Consider the following 19324-nt stretch of genomic DNA (forward strand, 5'->3'; position numbering starts at 1 on the left):
TGCAATTCGAAAATGGCCCCTACAAATGTCCTAACCCAGTTGTACAGTTGTAACTGAGGGGTACAATTCCCTGACTGTATTACTAGATATGATACTTACTACCACTACCTTTGTACTTAATATTCGGCCACCCAGTACTCGGCATAAATATATTATGATGAACACTGTCACGTAGATGAAACGGATCCAACACAAATGTACGAATTAGAAATAGGTCTTTATTTCTACACAGCGATGGTGTGTAGAGCAAGCACTTAATCAAATCAATCACATTTATGAATGGGAATTAGTATGCACTTTTATGGCAAGAGTATTCGTCGGTATATCAATAGAGAATGTCCAATCTCTGAAGGCGCAGGTGGTACATATACGACCTGGAATAGTTAAGGAATAACAGCAATGATACTTTAATGATTATAGACTGGATACACTAGGGGGGGTTAATCCGGTCGCTTGTAAGCCGACAGGAGTAGGAAGGGGGGGGGGGTAGAGTCCGGCTGCCTCATCCGGCCAAGGGTATCCCAGGTGAACCCACTGTAGTGCCGTTCAATGCGCCGGCGATCCTTGGACCACAGATGAAAGCAGGTGGACTCTTTGTGGGCCGGCGTCTCCGGTCCACGGGGGAGAGACGTGAAGCGACCTCGTCTTGCAGAGCGTCTCCTCACCTTGCGTCCTCTCCAGGGGGGGGGGTTCCAACACACGGCAGTGTCGGGGGTCTTTATCCATGGAATAATCAACGTATACAAAGCATAATCCGTGCCTGGGAAGGCGGGCTGTCGTCGGTAGAATAATCCGGTATACAGGTCCACTCGCTCGTCGGCTCTGGGGCTCCTCGGGTGCAATCTCACATGGGGTCGATCATCCTGGATAAACAGCCAGTTTTCTGCCCGAAACGATGGGGTGCTGACTACGGTAGTATTCTCACCGCACGAAGCACTATATATTAACAGACTATTATTAGCTTAATAGACTACGTCCAACTCGACGATATAGTGCCAAATATGACTATTCAAATATTAATATACACGATGTCTCAATACCGATGGTAGGCCGAACTTGGCCTTACTCCCACACGTGGCGTCGCGGGGAGGCTTTACGTCTGTCACTCTATTGGAGGGTAAGAAACTGGACTGAAAAGGAAGTCCTACTTTAGTAGCGCAGTATATATACGCACTATGAACAAATAGTCCCATTAGTGGTGCGGTAGCCAGATTCCTACGCGGAACTAGGACTTGTTCGTACATGTTGAGCGGTACGTTTGAACTGGGTCTGGGAGGTATGGCAGCCTGGCACCAAGGTCTCGACCAATAGTAGAATGGAGACTATTATGGGATGTTCAGTAGGCTAGAATGGATATTCAATGCATATTGTACAAGGAATATACAAGGGATATCAGGGAATATTAGAGAATATACAAATACAATTAAATATATATATATAATAAATATATATATTCGGTTTAATCTGGCCCTTCACAACAGCCACCCCCTGATTGGTCCCAGACCTAATCAGTTAAGCAGAGACAGATTAATCGCGTTGTCTATTTACACATAAGGGTTTGCTGTAGGGGTCAGTCAACTTCACAAAGTCATAGGGTTATGGGGTCATGGTCATCATCGATTGTGTCTGGGAGTCGGGGCAGTTCTATGAGCCTCGCCACGGGACGGGTGTAAGTGCGACCCTGGACGAGCACTTCAGCTGCTCGGACCTTGCCGTCGGCACCGGTGATCACTTTGCTTACGCGGCCGGCCGGCCACATAGCTCTGGGCAGTGATTGATCAATAATCATGACGACTGTTCCTTCTGTCAAATTGTCTCTCTCCTTTACCCACTTCTGGCGGGTCTGTAGAGACGGTAGGTAGTGCAGTAGGAAACTGCTCCAAAACTTGTCGGCTAATACTTGGCTGTACCTCCACATTCGTCGGCCGTTCGCTTCTTCAGGCCGGTACATTGTCTGGGGTAACGCGGGATCTAGCCGCCCCATCAGGAGTGTGTTGGGGTCTGCGGAGATAACAGTGCTCAATCCACAGAACACAGGCTTCTTATTCTCAGCCTCCTCCTGACTGGCTTCCCTCGGGATAGGCGTGGGCCACTCTCCTTCCGGGAGCTTTAGGAATGCTGGGCCGTCACTGTAGACATTGCGACGGGTGAGGTCATCCAGGGGCATCCCCCGGGTGATGACGTCAGCTGGGTTCTGTTTTGTATCAACGTAGCGCCACTCTGTTTCTCCGGTTAACTCTTCGGTTAAGTCTTGAATCTCGGTGACTCTGACTCCCACGAAGACTTTGTACTTGCATGAGTCCGATTTGATCCAGGCGAGTACTGTCGTGGAATCTGACCACAGGATTGTTCTAGACACCGGTATGGTGAGCTCACGTTGGATGAGCGTGGCTAGGTGCGCTCCGGCTAGGGCTGCGCAGAGCTCTAGGCGTGGGATAGATTGTTGCTTGCGTGGGGCTATTCTCGAGCGGGCGAGGACAAATGCTGTGTAGATCTCTCCCCCCTTTTCTTGGGCCCGCAAGTAGGCTACTGATCCGTATGCGACCTCTGAGGCGTCACTGAAGACGTGTAAGTCCATTTTACATGTCTCTGGCCTCACCGTGGGTGGGAAGTAGCTTCGGCGCATATTAACGCCTGGGAGTGAGTGGAGCTCCATCTCCCACTCTCTCCAGGTGGATGCAAGGTGTGCGGGAATGGGGTCGTCCCAGCCCTGGTCCTTGTCCCACAATGCTCGTACAATCATTTTTGCCCTGGTGGTGTACGGTAGAATACATCCTAGCGGGTCATATTGTCGGGCGAGTGTTGTGTACACACTCCGTCTGGTGGTCGGCGCCGCCGCCGGCCTTCCCTGCTCCGTAGTCAGGGGCTTGTGTCTGTAGTGAAGCGAATCTGTTTTGAATCGCCACACCAATCCCAGGGTCATCTCCTGGGCTTCTCCCGGGATTGTAGCCATCCAGGTCTCGCTGCTGGCTGCCTTGTCCTCGGAGGAGAGGCTGCGCAGTACTTGCGGATCGCTGCTGGCCCACTGCCTGAGATCAAAGCCGCCTTTGATCAATGAGGCGCGGAGTTTAATCAGGAGAGCCTCGGCTTCTTCCTGGGTTGAAAGGCTTTGTAGACAGTTGTCTACGTAGAAGCTGTTCTTTACGCTGTGTCGGACCTCTTCGTCCGCTGCTGGGTCCTCTGCTACATGTTTCTGTAGTGCAAATGTAGCACAGCAGGGGCTGCACGTCGTTCCGAAGGGGAGGACTTCCCATTGGTAGATGGCTGGGTGCTCATCTCCTGGCTTCTCTCTCCATAGGAACCGTAACAGGGGCTTGTCCTCCTCTACTAATCTCACCTGCAGGAACATTCCTTTAATGTCCCCGCTGATGGCCACCTTTTCCTGGCGGAAGCGGAGTAGAACGCCGAGTAGGGAGGGGCCGAGTGTGGGACCGGGCAGTAACTCTTTATTCAGATTTTGGGATCCGATCTGGTAGCTGCAGTTAAATACTATGCAGTCTTTACCGTTGTGATGGACCTTGTGGTGAGGCACGTACCACGATTCGGTGGTCTGGTCAGCCTCTTTAATGTCCATCTTTGTGACGTGTCCCGCTGTGATGAGCTTCTCAATCTCGGCGCGGTATACACTCTCTTGGGCGGGGTTCTTGGCTAAGCGCCGCTCCGTGTTCAGCAGGTACCGTTCTGTGGCGTCTGTCTTGGCGTGGAAAGTAGGCATTCCTTCTCGCCGCAGGAGTGGCGTGGCGTATCTCAACACGCCGTTGACCGGGACTCTCTTGGTCCCTGTCTCGAGGAGGTGAATGGCGTAAATGTCATCTTTAGAGCGAATGTCTTTCTTTCCGTTCTTAAAGGGCATTTGTTCCAAGGTCCATAACCGCTCTACGTGTTGCAGGAGTGCGGTTTCTCCCTCTGTGACTCGGGAGTGGAGACATCTAGTGGCTGTACTTCGGTTGAGAGATTTGGCGAGCGGGCCTTGGAGAGTCCATCCCAAACGGGTCTCGACTGCTGCAGGACAGCCTCGGGGTCCGGTATGAACCCGGTCTATCGGGACAATGAGGTCTGCATGGTCGGAGCCTATCAACAGGGTCGGCATAGCATTGTCTATGAGCGGGATCGGTAACTTGCGCAGATGTGCATATTTCTCCATCAGCTTGGCGACGGGGTATGTGTACCGCGACAGTCCTATTTCTTGGCTGGTGAAAGCGTCTGTAATCTGGTACCGTCGCTCAGGCTGGCCGCTTGCTGCGATAGAGAATGAGACATTCTCGCCCTTTATCGTCTTCAAATCTCGTCTTATTGTCCGAATTGTCATTTGGGTTTCGCTTCCCCGCAGCCCTAGCTGGGCCGCAGCGGAGGCGAGCAGAAGGGTCTTCTCTGACCCGTCATCGAGGACGGCGTAAGTGTCCAGGACTTTATTCTGGTAGCTTAGTGTCACACGCACTACTTTTAGGAGTACTCGGGCTCCACTGCTGCTGGCGGGATCGATGTACATGACGCTCGCTTTGCTGCTGGATGGTGCGGGTGAAGGGCGCCGTCTGTTACTGTCGTGAAGTATGTCCAGATGGGCTCCATCGCACTTGGTGCACCTTTTCTTTAAGCGGCATTCGGCTGCCATGTGTGAGCGCGCACAGCGAAAGCAGCGCTTGTTGGACTTTATCCATTGACTTGCTTCCTCCGCGTTCAGCTTGGGGAAGGAGTCACATTGCGCTAGCCAGTGTTCTTTCTCACAGTAGGGGCACACTATCTTCCACTTCTCCGTTCTGGAGGGGGTACTGTGGCTCCTGCTGCTCGGTACTGACTCCGATTGGTGCATCACAGTCACCGATCTTCTTCCATCATTTAGTCGTCTGGTTCCTTCTCTGGAGCCAGGGGTGCTCCGTCCGAATGTATCTAGCCGTAGGCTGCTGACTTCTCTCGCCAGGAAGTCTGCTAGATCGAGGAGGTTCGGTTCGGGGCCATTCGGGTCTCGGTGGTCTCTCTGCCGCCTAAAACGCTCCTGTCGAGCGGGCGGCAGCTTCTCCAAGATCCTTTCCACATTTGAGTTGGCGTAAAGTTCATGCCTCCCCTTCTCTCTCTGCGCTCCCAACATCCCTACCAGGGACTGCACTCTGATGGACAGGTCGTCCAGTGCTCGATTGTCTATTGCTGGGGGTAAGCGGTCGATGTGTCGGATCTCCTGGATCACGTAATCCCATATGCGCCCATACCTCTGGTCCAATGCTACCAGCGCTGCTGTGTATGGGGTGGTGGAAGTCGCGTAGGCGAGCGCTATATTATGTGCGCGGGGTACCTTTAAGTGCTTCAGTAGGATGGCGTATTTATGGCGTTCATCCAATACATCCACCAACATGGTCTCCAGACACATGCGGAGTTCTGTATACTGGGCCCGGTTCTCTTGGGTGAAGTCGGGTACCATAGGCGTGCCAATGTATGACGCTGACTGTGGGTACATCGGCGAGCGTTGGGGGAGAGGCCTCCTAGGCGAGTCTCCTCCCGCTCCTTGGTATGGGCTGGTACCGGCAGTGTACCATGGCCCGCTTGTCCAGGTGCTGTTCCTCGGTGCGGGTCGTGCGTCGTGCTCACCCGTGTATAGAGTCGGGGGTCTGTAGCGCAGCTCCGCGGGAGTATAGCCTGGGCTGTACCGGACCTCCTGGTCCGGTAGAGTACTGTGCTGTCGTCGGGCGTGGTTCTCCTCCTCTTCCTCTTCGTCTTCAGTTAGGTCATCCAGTGCTTGTAGTCTCTGGTTTAGCCTCTCCACAGGATATGCTGCTCCTTCCCGGTTGCTAGGTCTCGCTTGGACCGGTGGGGGGAGGTGGTCTGTGGGGGGTATAGACCTCGTCTGTTGGTCAAGTTCAGGGTTGTTTACTCGGCTAGGGGATGCCGCCCTGGAGGTGTGTCTAGACGAGTTCCTGGAGCCTCTGGCGGAGGGAGAGGGTGTTGTCCGTCTGATCAGCTGTTCTATTAGTTGCGCTTGCTGTCTGTCGCGCTCTGCGTCCCGTAGAGCACCAGCAGCTGCTCGCTGGCTGTCTGCTCGGTCTCGGGCCACATTCTCTTCTCTCTGAATGCGTCTTATTTCTAGACGTATATGCTCTTCTTCGCTCCGCTGCTGGATCTGCAGTCGGTCGCGTTCAGCAGCGGCGTTCAGGCTGATGAGGAAGGCCTGCTGTAGGGTCCTCTCTGCCTCGCTGGGAGAAGGCGGTTGTATAGGGGAGCCTTCCCTCGGGGTACTCCTTGCGGAGCCTTGGAGCTCTATCTCCACGGTGCTCTCCCCGTCTTCTTCCGTGCCGAGTTCTCTCTCGGTAGCGTTGTATTCCTCCCGGGACTCATCGGGGACTACTTCTTCAGTACTGGCGGGGTGTGAAGTCATGTCTGGTTCCCACTGGTCCCCACCGTGAACTTGGTCAGTTACATTAGAACCCGTAGGGGCCTCTATGGTCGGGGTAGTCTGGGCGTTGGGGTTAGACATACTTTTACTTTCTAGTTTTACCGCGTTTACTGTTAGTAGAAGACTAGGTTGTTGACTGACAGCGTAAGCCTCTAAGTACTGAGGGAGCCGTCGTTCGCGCTGCGGGCGTTGGTTAGGAGGATCGTTTCGTGGAGTGTTCATCATAGGCCATTTCAATATTAATAACACTATATTAATATTACACTGATTACCCTCCGGCTCGAAGGACCAATTTTAACTGAGGGGTACAATTCCCTGACTGTATTACTAGATATGATACTTACTACCACTACCTTTGTACTTAATATTCGGCCACCCAGTACTCGGCATAAATATATTATGATGAACACTGTCACGTAGATGAAACGGATCCAACACAAATGTACGAATTAGAAATAGGTCTTTATTTCTACACAGCGATGGTGTGTAGAGCAAGCACTTAATCAAATCAATCACATTTATGAATGGGAATTAGTATGCACTTTTATGGCAAGAGTATTCGTCGGTATATCAATAGAGAATGTCCAATCTCTGAAGGCGCAGGTGGTACATATACGACCTGGAATAGTTAAGGAATAACAGCAATGATACTTTAATGATTATAGACTGGATACACTAGGGGGGGTTAATCCGGTCGCTTGTAAGCCGACAGGAGTAGGAAGGGGGGGGGGGGTAGAGTCCGGCTGCCTCATCCGGCCAAGGGTATCTCAGGTGAACCCACTGTAGTGCCGTTCAATGCGCCGGCGATCCTTGGACCACAGATGAAAGCAGGTGGACTCTTTGTGGGCCGGCGTCTCCGGTCCACGGGGGAGAGACGTGAAGCGACCTCGTCTTGCAGAGCGTCTCCTCACCTTGCGTCCTCTCCAGGGGGGGGGGTTCCAACACACGGCAGTGTCGGGGGTCTTTATCCATGGAATAATCAACGTATACAAAGCATAATCCGTGCCTGGGAAGGCGGGCTGTCGTCGGTAGAATAATCCGGTATACAGGTCCACTCGCTCGTCGGCTCTGGGGCTCCTCGGGTGCAATCTCACATGGGGTCGATCATCCTGGATAAACAGCCAGTTTTCTGCCCGAAACGATGGGGTGCTGACTACGGTAGTATTCTCACCGCACGAAGCACTATATATTAACAGACTATTATTAGCTTAATAGACTACGTCCAACTCGACGATATAGTGCCAAATATGACTATTCAAATATTAATATACACGATGTCTCAATACCGATGGTAGGCCGAACTTGGCCTTACTCCCACACGTGGCGTCGCGGGGAGGCTTTACGTCTGTCACTCTATTGGAGGGTAAGAAACTGGACTGAAAAGGAAGTCCTACTTTAGTAGCGCAGTATATATACGCACTATGAACAAATAGTCCCATTAGTGGTGCGGTAGCCAGATTCCTACGCGGAACTAGGACTTGTTTGTACATGTTGAGCGGTACGTTTGAACTGGGTCTGGGAGGTATGGCAGCCTGGCACCAAGGTCTCGACCAATAGTAGAATGGAGACTATTATGGGATGTTCAGTAGGCTAGAATGGATATTCAATGCATATTGTACAAGGAATATACAAGGGATATCAGGGAATATTAGAGAATATACAAATACAATTAAATATATATATATAATAAATATATATATTCGGTTTAATCTGGCCCTTCACAACAACAGTAAATGACCAAGTATGGCTTTGTCAGTATTCCAATGTACAGTGTACAGTGTCCCCCACCCACCCCCTACCCAACCCCCCACCCCACCTCCAATATACAGTCCCCCCCCCAACCAACCCAACCCCACCCCACCTACCCAACCTCCTCCAATGTACAGTTTCTACGTCAAATGTATATACACTCTTTTCTGGACACTTTTTGTATCACAAACAGTACTGTAGGCTATTTGCAAATCTGGTATGTCATAAATGTATAGATGTAGCAGTACTGTCTATCTGTATGTCGTGTGTGTCATATATGTTATGATGAATTGAAAATGGGGGACCCTGATGTAAACAAGATGAAAGTCTTTCTCTGGTCTGCATCCCCTTAACAATTGTATGTATTGAGCTGTACTGTACTGTACCCATTCTGCAATCTGTTAATACAATTTTCAATCAATCAATCAATCAATCAAACCTTCTTGGTGCATTACCGCCACCTCCTCTAGCTTGATGTGGTCTCAACGTTGCAATACCGCCATCTTCTGGAACCCTTTACCTCCTACAATGTCCATTCTGCGTTCACCGTCCATCATGGAGTGCAGCTAATGCTGCTTCCTCCTGACTGAGTCCCCCTCCGTCAATAGTATGCAGCTGCAGAACCCCAGAACCACCACAGTAGCGGCGGGTTGAGGCCCCGGCGGACTGAGACCCCGGCGGGTTGAGACCCCTCGCTTCCATTGGCTGATTTGGGTCACGTGACCGTCCCACCCAATGGCTGAATTGGAGTGTTGCACTGCGGGCATTGGCTGATTTGGGTCACGTTGCACTGCGGGATTGATTGAAAACTTTATTAACAGATTGCAGAATGGGTACACGTGACCGCCACAGGCCCTGATTGATTGATTGAAAACTTTATTAACAGATTGTAGAATGGGTACAGTGACAGATAGATTGATTGATTAATAACTTTATTAACAGATTGCAGAATGGGTACAGTGACCGATTGATTGATTGATTGAAAACTTTATTAACAGATTGTAGAATGGGTACAGTGACCGATTGATTGATTGATTGAAAACTTTATTAACAGATTGTAGAATGGGTACAGTGACCAATTGATTGATTGAAAACTTTATTAACAGATTGCAGAATGGGTACAGTGACCGATTGATTGAAAACTTTATTAACAGATTGCAGAATGCAGTACAGCTCAATACACACAATTGTTAAGGGGATGCAGACCATGCAGTACTGTTACATTTGTGACATACAGTAAATATATACAAGGGGGAGGGAACTGTACATTTATGATGAATTGAAAATGGGGGACCCTGATGTAAACAAGACGGAAGTCTTTCTCTGGTCTGCATCCCCTTAACAATTGTGTGTATTGAGCTGTACTGCAGATATATTTCAATTGCCTTACTTATTTACATAAGTATTATAGGCCTACAGCAGTATTGTACAGACAGTAACTATAGAGAGTGTGCTGACCTACGGTGTGTCTGTGTAGTTCTCCAGCTGCACAAAGGCAGAGCAAGAGGCTCTACATAGGGTGGTGAAGGGGCAGGCAGGATCGTCGGGACTCCTCTACCAAACATCACCTCCGTCTTCACCTCCCGCTGCCTCCACCGCTCCAAGTGTATCATCAAGGACCAGTCTCACCCAGCACATCACCTCACCTTTTTCAGCTCCTTCCCTCAGGGAGGAGATACCGGTCCATACATGCCAAGAGTTCAAGATTTAAGAACAGCTTTTTCCCCCAAGCAGTCAGACTGTTAAACGCTCATTGACTGTCCCCTCACGTGCACCATGCACTTACCTGGACTTGATAATCACTGTTACCACTCATCATGCACTTTATTTAAAATATTCTGTTATGTACAGTGTTATGTGTTGTTCATGTATGTATATATTGTACTACGGTCTGTGGGAGCTCCCCTGAAATTTCGTTGTATACTGTGCAATGACAATTATTCTTGAATGAATGGGTTTATTTATTTCGAACATAAATTGAAAATAAATAATAATAAAAAACAAGTAATAAACAGATGAAAAAAAACAAGCAGTTCATGTATAATAATGTTGTCAATCTTCCCACTAGAATAAGTATAGATAAGGATGGTAGCATTTCATCTACATGTATTGATCATATTTATACAAACGTGCCAGGCCAATGCTCAAAGGCAGTGTCTGTTCCTGTAGGTTTCAGTGACCACAACCAGGGGCGTAGCTGGGGGGGGGGGGTAGCTTAGGATGATTCCAAGGGCCCAGCACTGGGGGGGGGGGCCCCAAAAAAAGATTTTTTTTTTTTTTTTTACTAGACATCACTCAGGTGTATTATTGATGCTCTCATTGATACTATGTTTGTTTCTGAAGTGTGTGTGTGTGTGTGTGTGTGTGTGTGTGTGTGTGTGTGTGTGTGTGTGAGATATATATAGAGAGAGGGGGGCTTTGGTAGACTATTGCATTGGTCCATTCATTGAAGATGAACGCAATGCGACATCCTTTACTAGGCTCACCCACCAACAGTGCAGGTGCTGAACTGCTGATCCGAATGTATAGGTAAAAACCATATTATGCGTTTTCATCAATAAAAAAATGTCCAAAAAAAATCCGCTCGCGCGCTTACGCGCGCTCGCATTCACTGGGGGCCTACAAATACATTCTTTCATGGGGCCCAGAATCTGGAGCTACACCTCTGACCACAACATCATAGCAGTCTCCAGAATGACGAAGGTCCCAAAAGCCAAAGCAAAAATTATTGTCTCACGGTCATATAAGAGTTTTAATGTAGAAGGTTTTATTAATGAAATGTTGGGTATAAACTGGGAGGAGGTATGTTGTGAGGATGACCCAGAGGTTGCACTGGACTTATTTATGTTGAGGTACATGAGTGTAGCAGATAAACATGCTCCTTTAAAAAAGTTCACAGTCAGAAACAAATCAGCCCCATGGATAGATAGTAGCTTTTAATGAAGTTTAATGAATGAGAGAGACATAGCCAAAAAAGCATCAGTGTGTTCCAGTTCTGCAGATGACAGACAAAAGTACCGTTCCTTACGTAATCAAGTCACTGTGGTAATATTGACCTTGAATTTCATAACTAATATGTGTGAATAAATTAGAGAACCATAATGCAAAAAGCCAGGTCTACCCTTTCAACAGCAGAGTGTGTTTTCAGTGCTAAAAGTAAGGAGCTGATACTGACAGCCATTCTCAACCCCCACACGTGACTGAGTACTGTATGTAAATATGGGGATAGCCCCCACGGGGTGCAAAGCGAGACCAGCTTAGACTTGTTGAAGAGCAGAATCTATTAATCAACTGTTTAATATCAAAAGGTAAGCCAAGAGTAAAACCATAATATTAGAAATGTGTAAATTCATATACACCGGAGATACAGTTGGTAAAAGGTTTATTGGAACATGCCTCTGTACTCATCAAGCGGCCACACCGAGGGGGGGCCACCAAGACCCCCCTTCTGTTCACTGAAGGAAGACAACGAAGGGGGCCATTGACACCAACCCCCACCCGAGGACAAGAACCTGTTGGGGCCAGCCCCAACAGGAAGACAATGACGGGGTGGACAATGACAGCCAGCCCCCACAGAGGAAACCAGGGGGAGGGGCGGACCGCCCTTACAGAAGAACCAATCGGATTGGACCAAACGTATTAGTAACATGTGCTATTATTGGTGGGAAATGATAGTACTTAAGAGCAAAACATAGTGTGATTCAGGAGCCCAGACCCCTCCCCAGGTCTGTGGCTCCCCCGCTCCCCACCCAGAGAAATGCTGTCGGCTGATTTCATGTAAGTAGGCTGGATGGACCCATTATGTTGGTTAGAATAGAATATAAAGATACTTATCTTAGGGGCGGCTAGGTGGTGTAGTGGTCTAAGGCACTCGCCACCAGTGTGGAGACGCTAGGATTCGCGTGTTCGAATCCAGCTCTCCACATTGTTTTTCAGTTTGGCTGGTCGTCCGCAGTAATACACATTGGCCGTATTACGGGGAGGGAAAAACTGAAGGGTGGGGATCGAACGTTGTGAACAAGCGACTCCTACAAGTCGGTTGGTGCGCCTGCGCAGTAGAATCAGGAAGTGTCGGGGGCAGCGTGAGCCTCCCACGCGTTACTCCTCGACACTGAGAGGTCGAGCTGCGCAGGTGAAAAGATGCGACTGCTGTTACCTCAAGTACCGGAGGGGACTTGTGCTATGTATGACTTAGTCCTCACTGCAGCCGGCTTGTGGGAGGCAAGAAACAGCGTTCGTGACAGGGGAGGGTTGAATTGGATGATACGAAATTGGGATGGGAGAAAATATAGAAAAATGGGAGAAAAAGTGGATAAAAAAAAAAAAAAAAGATACTTATCTTAGAAACCAGGCTTACTTATATGAAAAGCGGCTTACAGTAAATTCTCTATGTTCATTTGATGTTGACAAGGACTGTTGTATGTACATGTTGGGGTTTTGAGATGCAAACCTTGTTGATTCTTTGTACAAAACAGACATGTTAATGTATTCTGATAATTCCTGTATGTAACTATGCATTATTCACTCTTGGCCGCTCTGCAAATAAATGAGTTTGGACCATAGTTCCTTTTGCCTGGACTACACGTTTATTTCTCAGCTGACTAAGTCAGGTGAGGACCATGGTTCTGTCACTTATGATCCTTTTTCCTCCTTCCAGTTAGCGACCTCTTTGTACTGTACAATAACCTTAGAGATTGATAGGATTCTACTACAGAAATGGTGCCGTTCTCACCCGCCCTGTTGTGCCCCCCCCTGAAGATGTGCGGTGAGGTTTGTGTGGCTGGCTGCTCAGAGCCACGGCCCTGCTTGCATGTTGGGGACATCCAGGAAAAGAGCCGGGGGTTGATGCGTTTCATTAAGGGGTTGCAGTGCAGGGTTTTGCTGTCTGGATGGAGGACAAAGGGACAGGATGGAGGCTGGTTGTGTAGGCCACTAGTTGGGGCCCGGGGTGAATATAGCCTTTGCGTACAGGAATAAGGGAGCGGTGTTTAGGTTAGACTGTCCAACGGTAAAGGGATCGCGCTTGTTGTGTAGTGAATATACAATCATGAGCTTTTGATGTATTGTGTGGTTATTTAGACACAGGAGGCCGTTCCCGGCCTGTTCGCTTGAGGTTTATGGCAATAAGTACGGGCAGCGTATTTGGTGCCAGGCCCTTGCGGACAGGGGGATAGTACTTTTTTTTTTATTTTTGTTGAAAGTAATAGCTTAGGGGGATAGGTTAGGGATAGGTAATTTACTTGAGGGGACACGGCGTGGAGCGGTAGAACGTGGATTATAGTTCCAGAAAGGCAGGAAGTGGGACTGTGAGGTGAGTGGTGACTATGGACAGTGATGGACAATGCAGTCAGGCAAGCGATACCGGAGTCTTAAGGTGAGCACAGAAAGACTCAGAAGAAGCTTCTATCCCCAGGCCATCAGGCTGCTAAACGAACAATAAACACTATGCAACAACCATAAAATGCACACAGCACACACACCCACACGCTCACTTAAACAAACAACACACTGCAGCACCCACTCTCCACACTTTAGATCACACAAACACACTTTATATTTATTGATAAAGGATTTGCACTACAACTCGTACACCTACTGTAAATTGTACCTAAATTGCACCTCATCCCATTTCTGCCTTGCACTATATAGTATTGTATATTAGTACACTGCATAGTATTGTATATTATATGGTAACTCAGTTACGTCTATTCTGCATCGAACATTGTACATATGTCTATACTGAACACTGTGACCTCATTTTTTTACTTCTAATTTACATGCTATACTATGTTATTTTATTTCATACTTATCTTGTCTTGCACAGTCTCTGGAGCGTAACAGTAAGAAGCATTTTGTATAAAAGTATTCTGTACTTCTGTATGACAACTATTAAAGAAACTTGAAACTTGCAGAGTAGTCAGATCTTAAAGAGAAGATTATAGGGTAAGGTAAAGAGTGTGATGAGAGAACCGTGATTGTAGTACAGGTTGTTATGAGCCCTGGTTCCACGGTGAGAACAGAGTACAGAGAATATGAGATGAGAGAACCGTGATTGTAGTACAGGTTGTTATGAGCCCTGGTTCCACGGTGAGAACAGAGTACAGAGAATATGAGATGAGAGAACCGTGATTGTAGTACAGGTTGTTATGAGCCCTGGTTCCACGGTGAGAACAGAGTACAGAGAATATGAGATGAGAGAACCGTGATTGTAGTACAGGATGTTATGAGCCCTGGTTCCACGGTGAGAACAGAGTACAGGGAATATGAGCCCTGATACCACAGAGAGAACCGTGATTGTAGTACAGGATGTTATGAGCCCTGGTTCCACGGTGAGAACAGAGTACAGGGAATATGAGCCCTGATACCAGAGTGATGAACATACCACAGAGTGATGATACCATAGAGAACAATGAGACAGAGTTACAGAGTATAGAGCACAATGAGACAGAGTTACAGAGTAGACAGAGTTACAGAGTATAGAGTACAGAGAACAGAGAACAGAGAACAGAGAACAGAGCACAGAGTACAGAGGACAGAGTGCAGAGAACAGACGGGGGGTCGGTTTGTTTGTATTTATGTTTTTATGTATTTATGTATTTGTGTAACCATGTAGGATCATAGCAAACTCGGCCGGGTTGTTGTGTTGTTTAACGTGGATCAGGGCGGTATACGAGTCTGAAGCTAATCATATTGGATGTTGGGGCTAACTGGCTTAGCTCTGTGGAAGAGCCGCGGTAAATCTAGGGACGGTAAGGCGGCGAGGTGAGAGAATTGACGGAACACTGTGGAAGAAATTGTTGTTAGGACGCGAATCGAGTGGTTCGTTGAGGTGATTATGGCCGTATTAATGGTTATATTTAATGCGGTATTCAATGTGGACAACGATGTTGTTATGGAGAAGCAGTCGCCGGTCGATGACGTCATAGTGTTGAGTGGAGTGTGTGAACGTCCTGGCTGTGTGTGGAGCCGGGCGAAGAAAGGGTAGGAGAATTGGTTTATGATTCGTGTTGGACTGTGTAAACGGCGTTGGTATATAAGGATGTTTTAAATTCTTTTACGATAGTTTGTTCTTTTAAAATGGATGAGATTTAAACATGTGTGAGTTGGGTTAGAATTAGATTGGTGACGAGCGGACTGAATGGAATGTACGGATCTCGAACGGCACATAGCGCGTGGCTCCCGGGGGCGCATTGAACATCGCATCAGGTTGGCTAGCTACTTAGCTGGTATGAGCATTTGGGAGATAATGCCGGGGAAAGGGCTCGTGCAATATTATGGTTAGAAGCGGCGTAGTGGCGTTGAGTGCAGCGTGTTTGTGTATGGTGCGATTGTGTTATAATAAAGTTGATTGGGAGTTATTTGCAAAAGTTGGTCGCTTCTGACGTCATATTGTGGGACCTAGAAGGGGGAGCATCAGGCTGGCTAGGTTGTTAGCTTGCGTGCGACTGTTTTGTGAGTTTGCGGGCGACATGTGAAATGATTAGAGTTTTGAAAATGATGGTTAGGAAGTATTGGAGGACGCGGTGGATGTCGTGGCATTATATTGGGACGAAACGGAGTGGTTTGTAGTGATAGTTGTACTTTGTCGCGATACATCGTTTTACTATGGGCGCCGTTTGCGCTAGTGCGCATGCGCAAACCGCTGTTTTTCATTTCGTTCGCTCGAGGGGAAACGGGTAAGTTTGTATTTAGCTTTGTGCTACATATTTGTATATTAACTTTTTAATGTTTGTGTAACAAGGGGGACAGATGTGTAATGTATGATGATTAGATTATGGGAGGAAGTCAATAAAAGGTTTACTTAGACTGCAAACAAGGCAGTGGCCTATCAAGGGGAATTCAAAAGTGAATACATGGCCTATACAAGGCTGGGATTCTCAGCCTGGCTGCTCTGGGTTAGTGTAGTTGATGGAACCATACAGATACACATTGGACACAAGGGTATATTTTTAACCAAGGGGGGATTGAGTGATTGATTGATTCAAAATAGTACAGCTAAATACATACAATTGTTAAGGGGATGCAGACCAGAGACAGGGTTCCCCCGTTTTCAATTCATCATAACGTTTAACCACTAAGGATGTCTATCCACATGTGTAATGCTTATATCTGTGATATGCAGTCTGTTTACTTTTTGTTGAAATGTTTAATAACATTGTTAACTTAAATAGAGTCACACTGTTGAGTTGAAGCTGTTTAGGTTGTGCATGTGTGTGGAGAATTGATATGGTGTTTATGTATGTTAAATCTTTAATGCCATTGGTTTACATAGGCTGTTTTTTAATTTTGATATGATTGTGTTTACAGTAATTGAAATGATTGTTTTTATTCCGTGGTTATCTGTACTTAGGACACTGTCTCTGACTAGGTGAAATTGCAAATAGGTGCTACTTAACCTCTGAGGGAAGGGTGTTTAGCCTTCCCCTGGAAGCAGTAGGAATGTGTGTTTTAATCAAACCTAGGAGGCGGCTTGCCTCTGGAGGGATGACGAGATGTTTTGATTAACTTTTTAATGATTTACAGGGGGCCTATATTCATGAAGTGAGGAGATAGGGTCTTTGTGTCAAAAGCCTTTATGCTCAGGGGAGACTGTATGCATAGATCATGAAAGAGATAAAAGTTGAGAAGGTTATATTGCCCAGGGGGGTAGAAATCCTTTTGAGACAGGTCACGGGAAGCCACGGGGGGTGCTAGAACCTGTTGTTTATGATCGCTGTTACAATCACGAGAGGGACCTAGAATATCTTTACAGCAGGAAGTTGATAATGTTGTATGCCCAGGCGGGGTCAAGCGGGACAGCTGTTGCTTACAGTGGCTGTTTTATGACAGGATGACGGAGCAGGCCTGGTCAGATTAGATGCAACAGGAGAGAGGTCATAGCTGGTGGAGATAGGGAGCGTGGGTCAGAGGGTGATAACAGATGACAGCTATTTTTACAAACAGGGGCACAGGACGTGGTTTTAAGGGGTCTATACAGGATCAAAGGCAGCATGAGGTGACAAGAGGATGAGACAGGGGGCTAATTCAGGAGACAGCTGGAGGGCGAGCGATAAAAATCAATAAGATGATCATTCAATTGGTTTATGACTTTTGAATGGTGACTATTTTGGTGAGGGAATAATTTGAGACTTCCTGTGCACTGGAATGCATGGATAGGTTTGAATTAAAGATGGATTCCAGTCCATCTTAGAAGTAAGGGTAGGAGTCTTAAGTGAAGTATATTGGGTTAGCCTAGTGTTGAGTACAGAGAGAGCTGAGTGAGGCAGGAAGAAATAGTAACCGGTGTCTTGTTCAAGTGTCTTGTCTGTGGTTGATTAAAAGGTTGAAAGTATTTGTTTATGAGATGTGTTATATGTTGGGAAGAGATGGTGGGAGATATGGAATGAAAGGTGTTTGTTTGGTTTCATGTCGTTTGTTGAAGGAGTTTATTTTATTACTTTCATTTGATTTTATTTCTTTTGAATGGTTTGTCAGTATATATTTCTATTTTAATCTTTGATTATGTGGACTGAAATGTGTTTGAATGGAGCCTGTAGGGGAGACTGTGCTAACTTGGACGTGTCAAGTCACAAAGACATGTTTGAATGGAACAGTTGTGTGAGGATGAATTGAGTGGCGTGTGAGTGCATGTCTGAGTGTCGTTTGATTTCAGTGGGTGCTTGAGGCTGTGAGATATTGAATGAAAGGGTGTATTTTGTTTTTTTAAGGAGAAAGATTTTAAAAGCGGTGGTGGTTTTGATACACTACTTTCATTCAAGTTTATTTCTTTTGGATGTCTTAGAAGTTAACAGCCACTGTTATGTGTGGATGAGCGTTTAAGTCTAGATTTTTAGGTTTCTTTTCTATTGTTTAATCTGTAATTTTCTGGACTGATGATGATGAGTTGAAAGGTGGTGTGCATGTGAAGTTTGAAGCTTGTTGTTTTTATTCCTTTAATGTTTTCTGGGTATGCATGGAGCATTCACAAGTGGTCTGCCGCGTAGGTGATAGGAGAATGTGTTTGGTTTATTTTGGGTTTTCCTTTCCTTTCTAAAAACCTTTAATTTTGATGTTTGGTGCTTGTTGTTTTTATTTGCTTTACTGTTTTAGGGATGAATGGTGGTTTCACATGTGGAGGTGCAGAACATGTGGTTGAAGGATGTGGTTTATTGAGATATCTTGTTAATTATTTGTCTTTTGTTTTTGTTTCTAATCTGCTTTTCATGGTCTGGGTGTGAGAGGAGAGAGCTGGTGGCAGGAGTAATGGCGTCAGGACAGAATGTCAACAAAAGCTAAGTGGCTCCATCACATTTGCATATGATTAACATTGGCTTCTCTTAAAAGTATTTGACGTAGTGTGTAAAAGGATTTGCTTTGTGTTTTTTTCCCTCACAGATTCAGTCGAGGGGGGGAAGCGGAACGACACAAGTAGAGGAGTCATAAATGTTGAGTATGAATACATTTCATTAGATTACGACACAGAGGAGTGAACCTGTTCAGTTATTTCCTGTGGGAAATTGTTAGATTGTGGAAAGAGGTCGCTTGTGGACGCTAGCCCCTCCTTCATCATAGCCCCGAGAACAGAGGCCAAAACAGACACAGGTTTGGGAAGCATCCAGACTGGGAGAGCCGTCTGTAAGTCCGAGGAAGGACAGTCATAGGTCAAATTGTGACGGGATCACAGGCCTACAAACAGTTGCTACGGCTGAGGCTGGCTAGCAAGGGGGAAGGGGGAGGCAAGGCCGGTCTGGAACTGTGCAGGATAGGTGAGCAAGGGCCTCTGTGGAATGTGAAATTTGATTGGTGTGGAGGACGGGAGGTAACTGAACGGTAGCAACTGATGGACTCTGTTTGTGCACATGTGATTTGGTAGAAGGCACAGGCAGAGGGCAGATAGATTGACACAACGCAGGGTAAGAAGCATACACATAGATTATGGCCAAAGTGAGGAGGTGGTGAAATTTTTTTCTCTCTGAGTGTTTCTCCGCCTTCCCTGCCCGACTGGTGACGACGAGGTGGTAAGGTTATATGACCATGATATGGTCATAAGGGGGGTGGATAGAGGAGAAGACCAATTGAAGGATTATGCAGATGTGATTGTGCTGTCTTAGGAAAGAAAATAATTAGCAGGAGAAGAAAAAAATGAATGAAAAAAATGAATATTGTGATACTAATGTATGTTTCTCTCAACCAGATCATCTAAAAGAGTGTGGA

The sequence above is a fragment of the Notolepis coatsorum genome (genome assembly GCF_963971535.1).
Source record: "Notolepis coatsorum genome assembly, chromosome: 14".
NCBI classification, from domain to species: Eukaryota; Metazoa; Chordata; class Actinopteri; order Aulopiformes; family Paralepididae; genus Notolepis; species Notolepis coatsorum.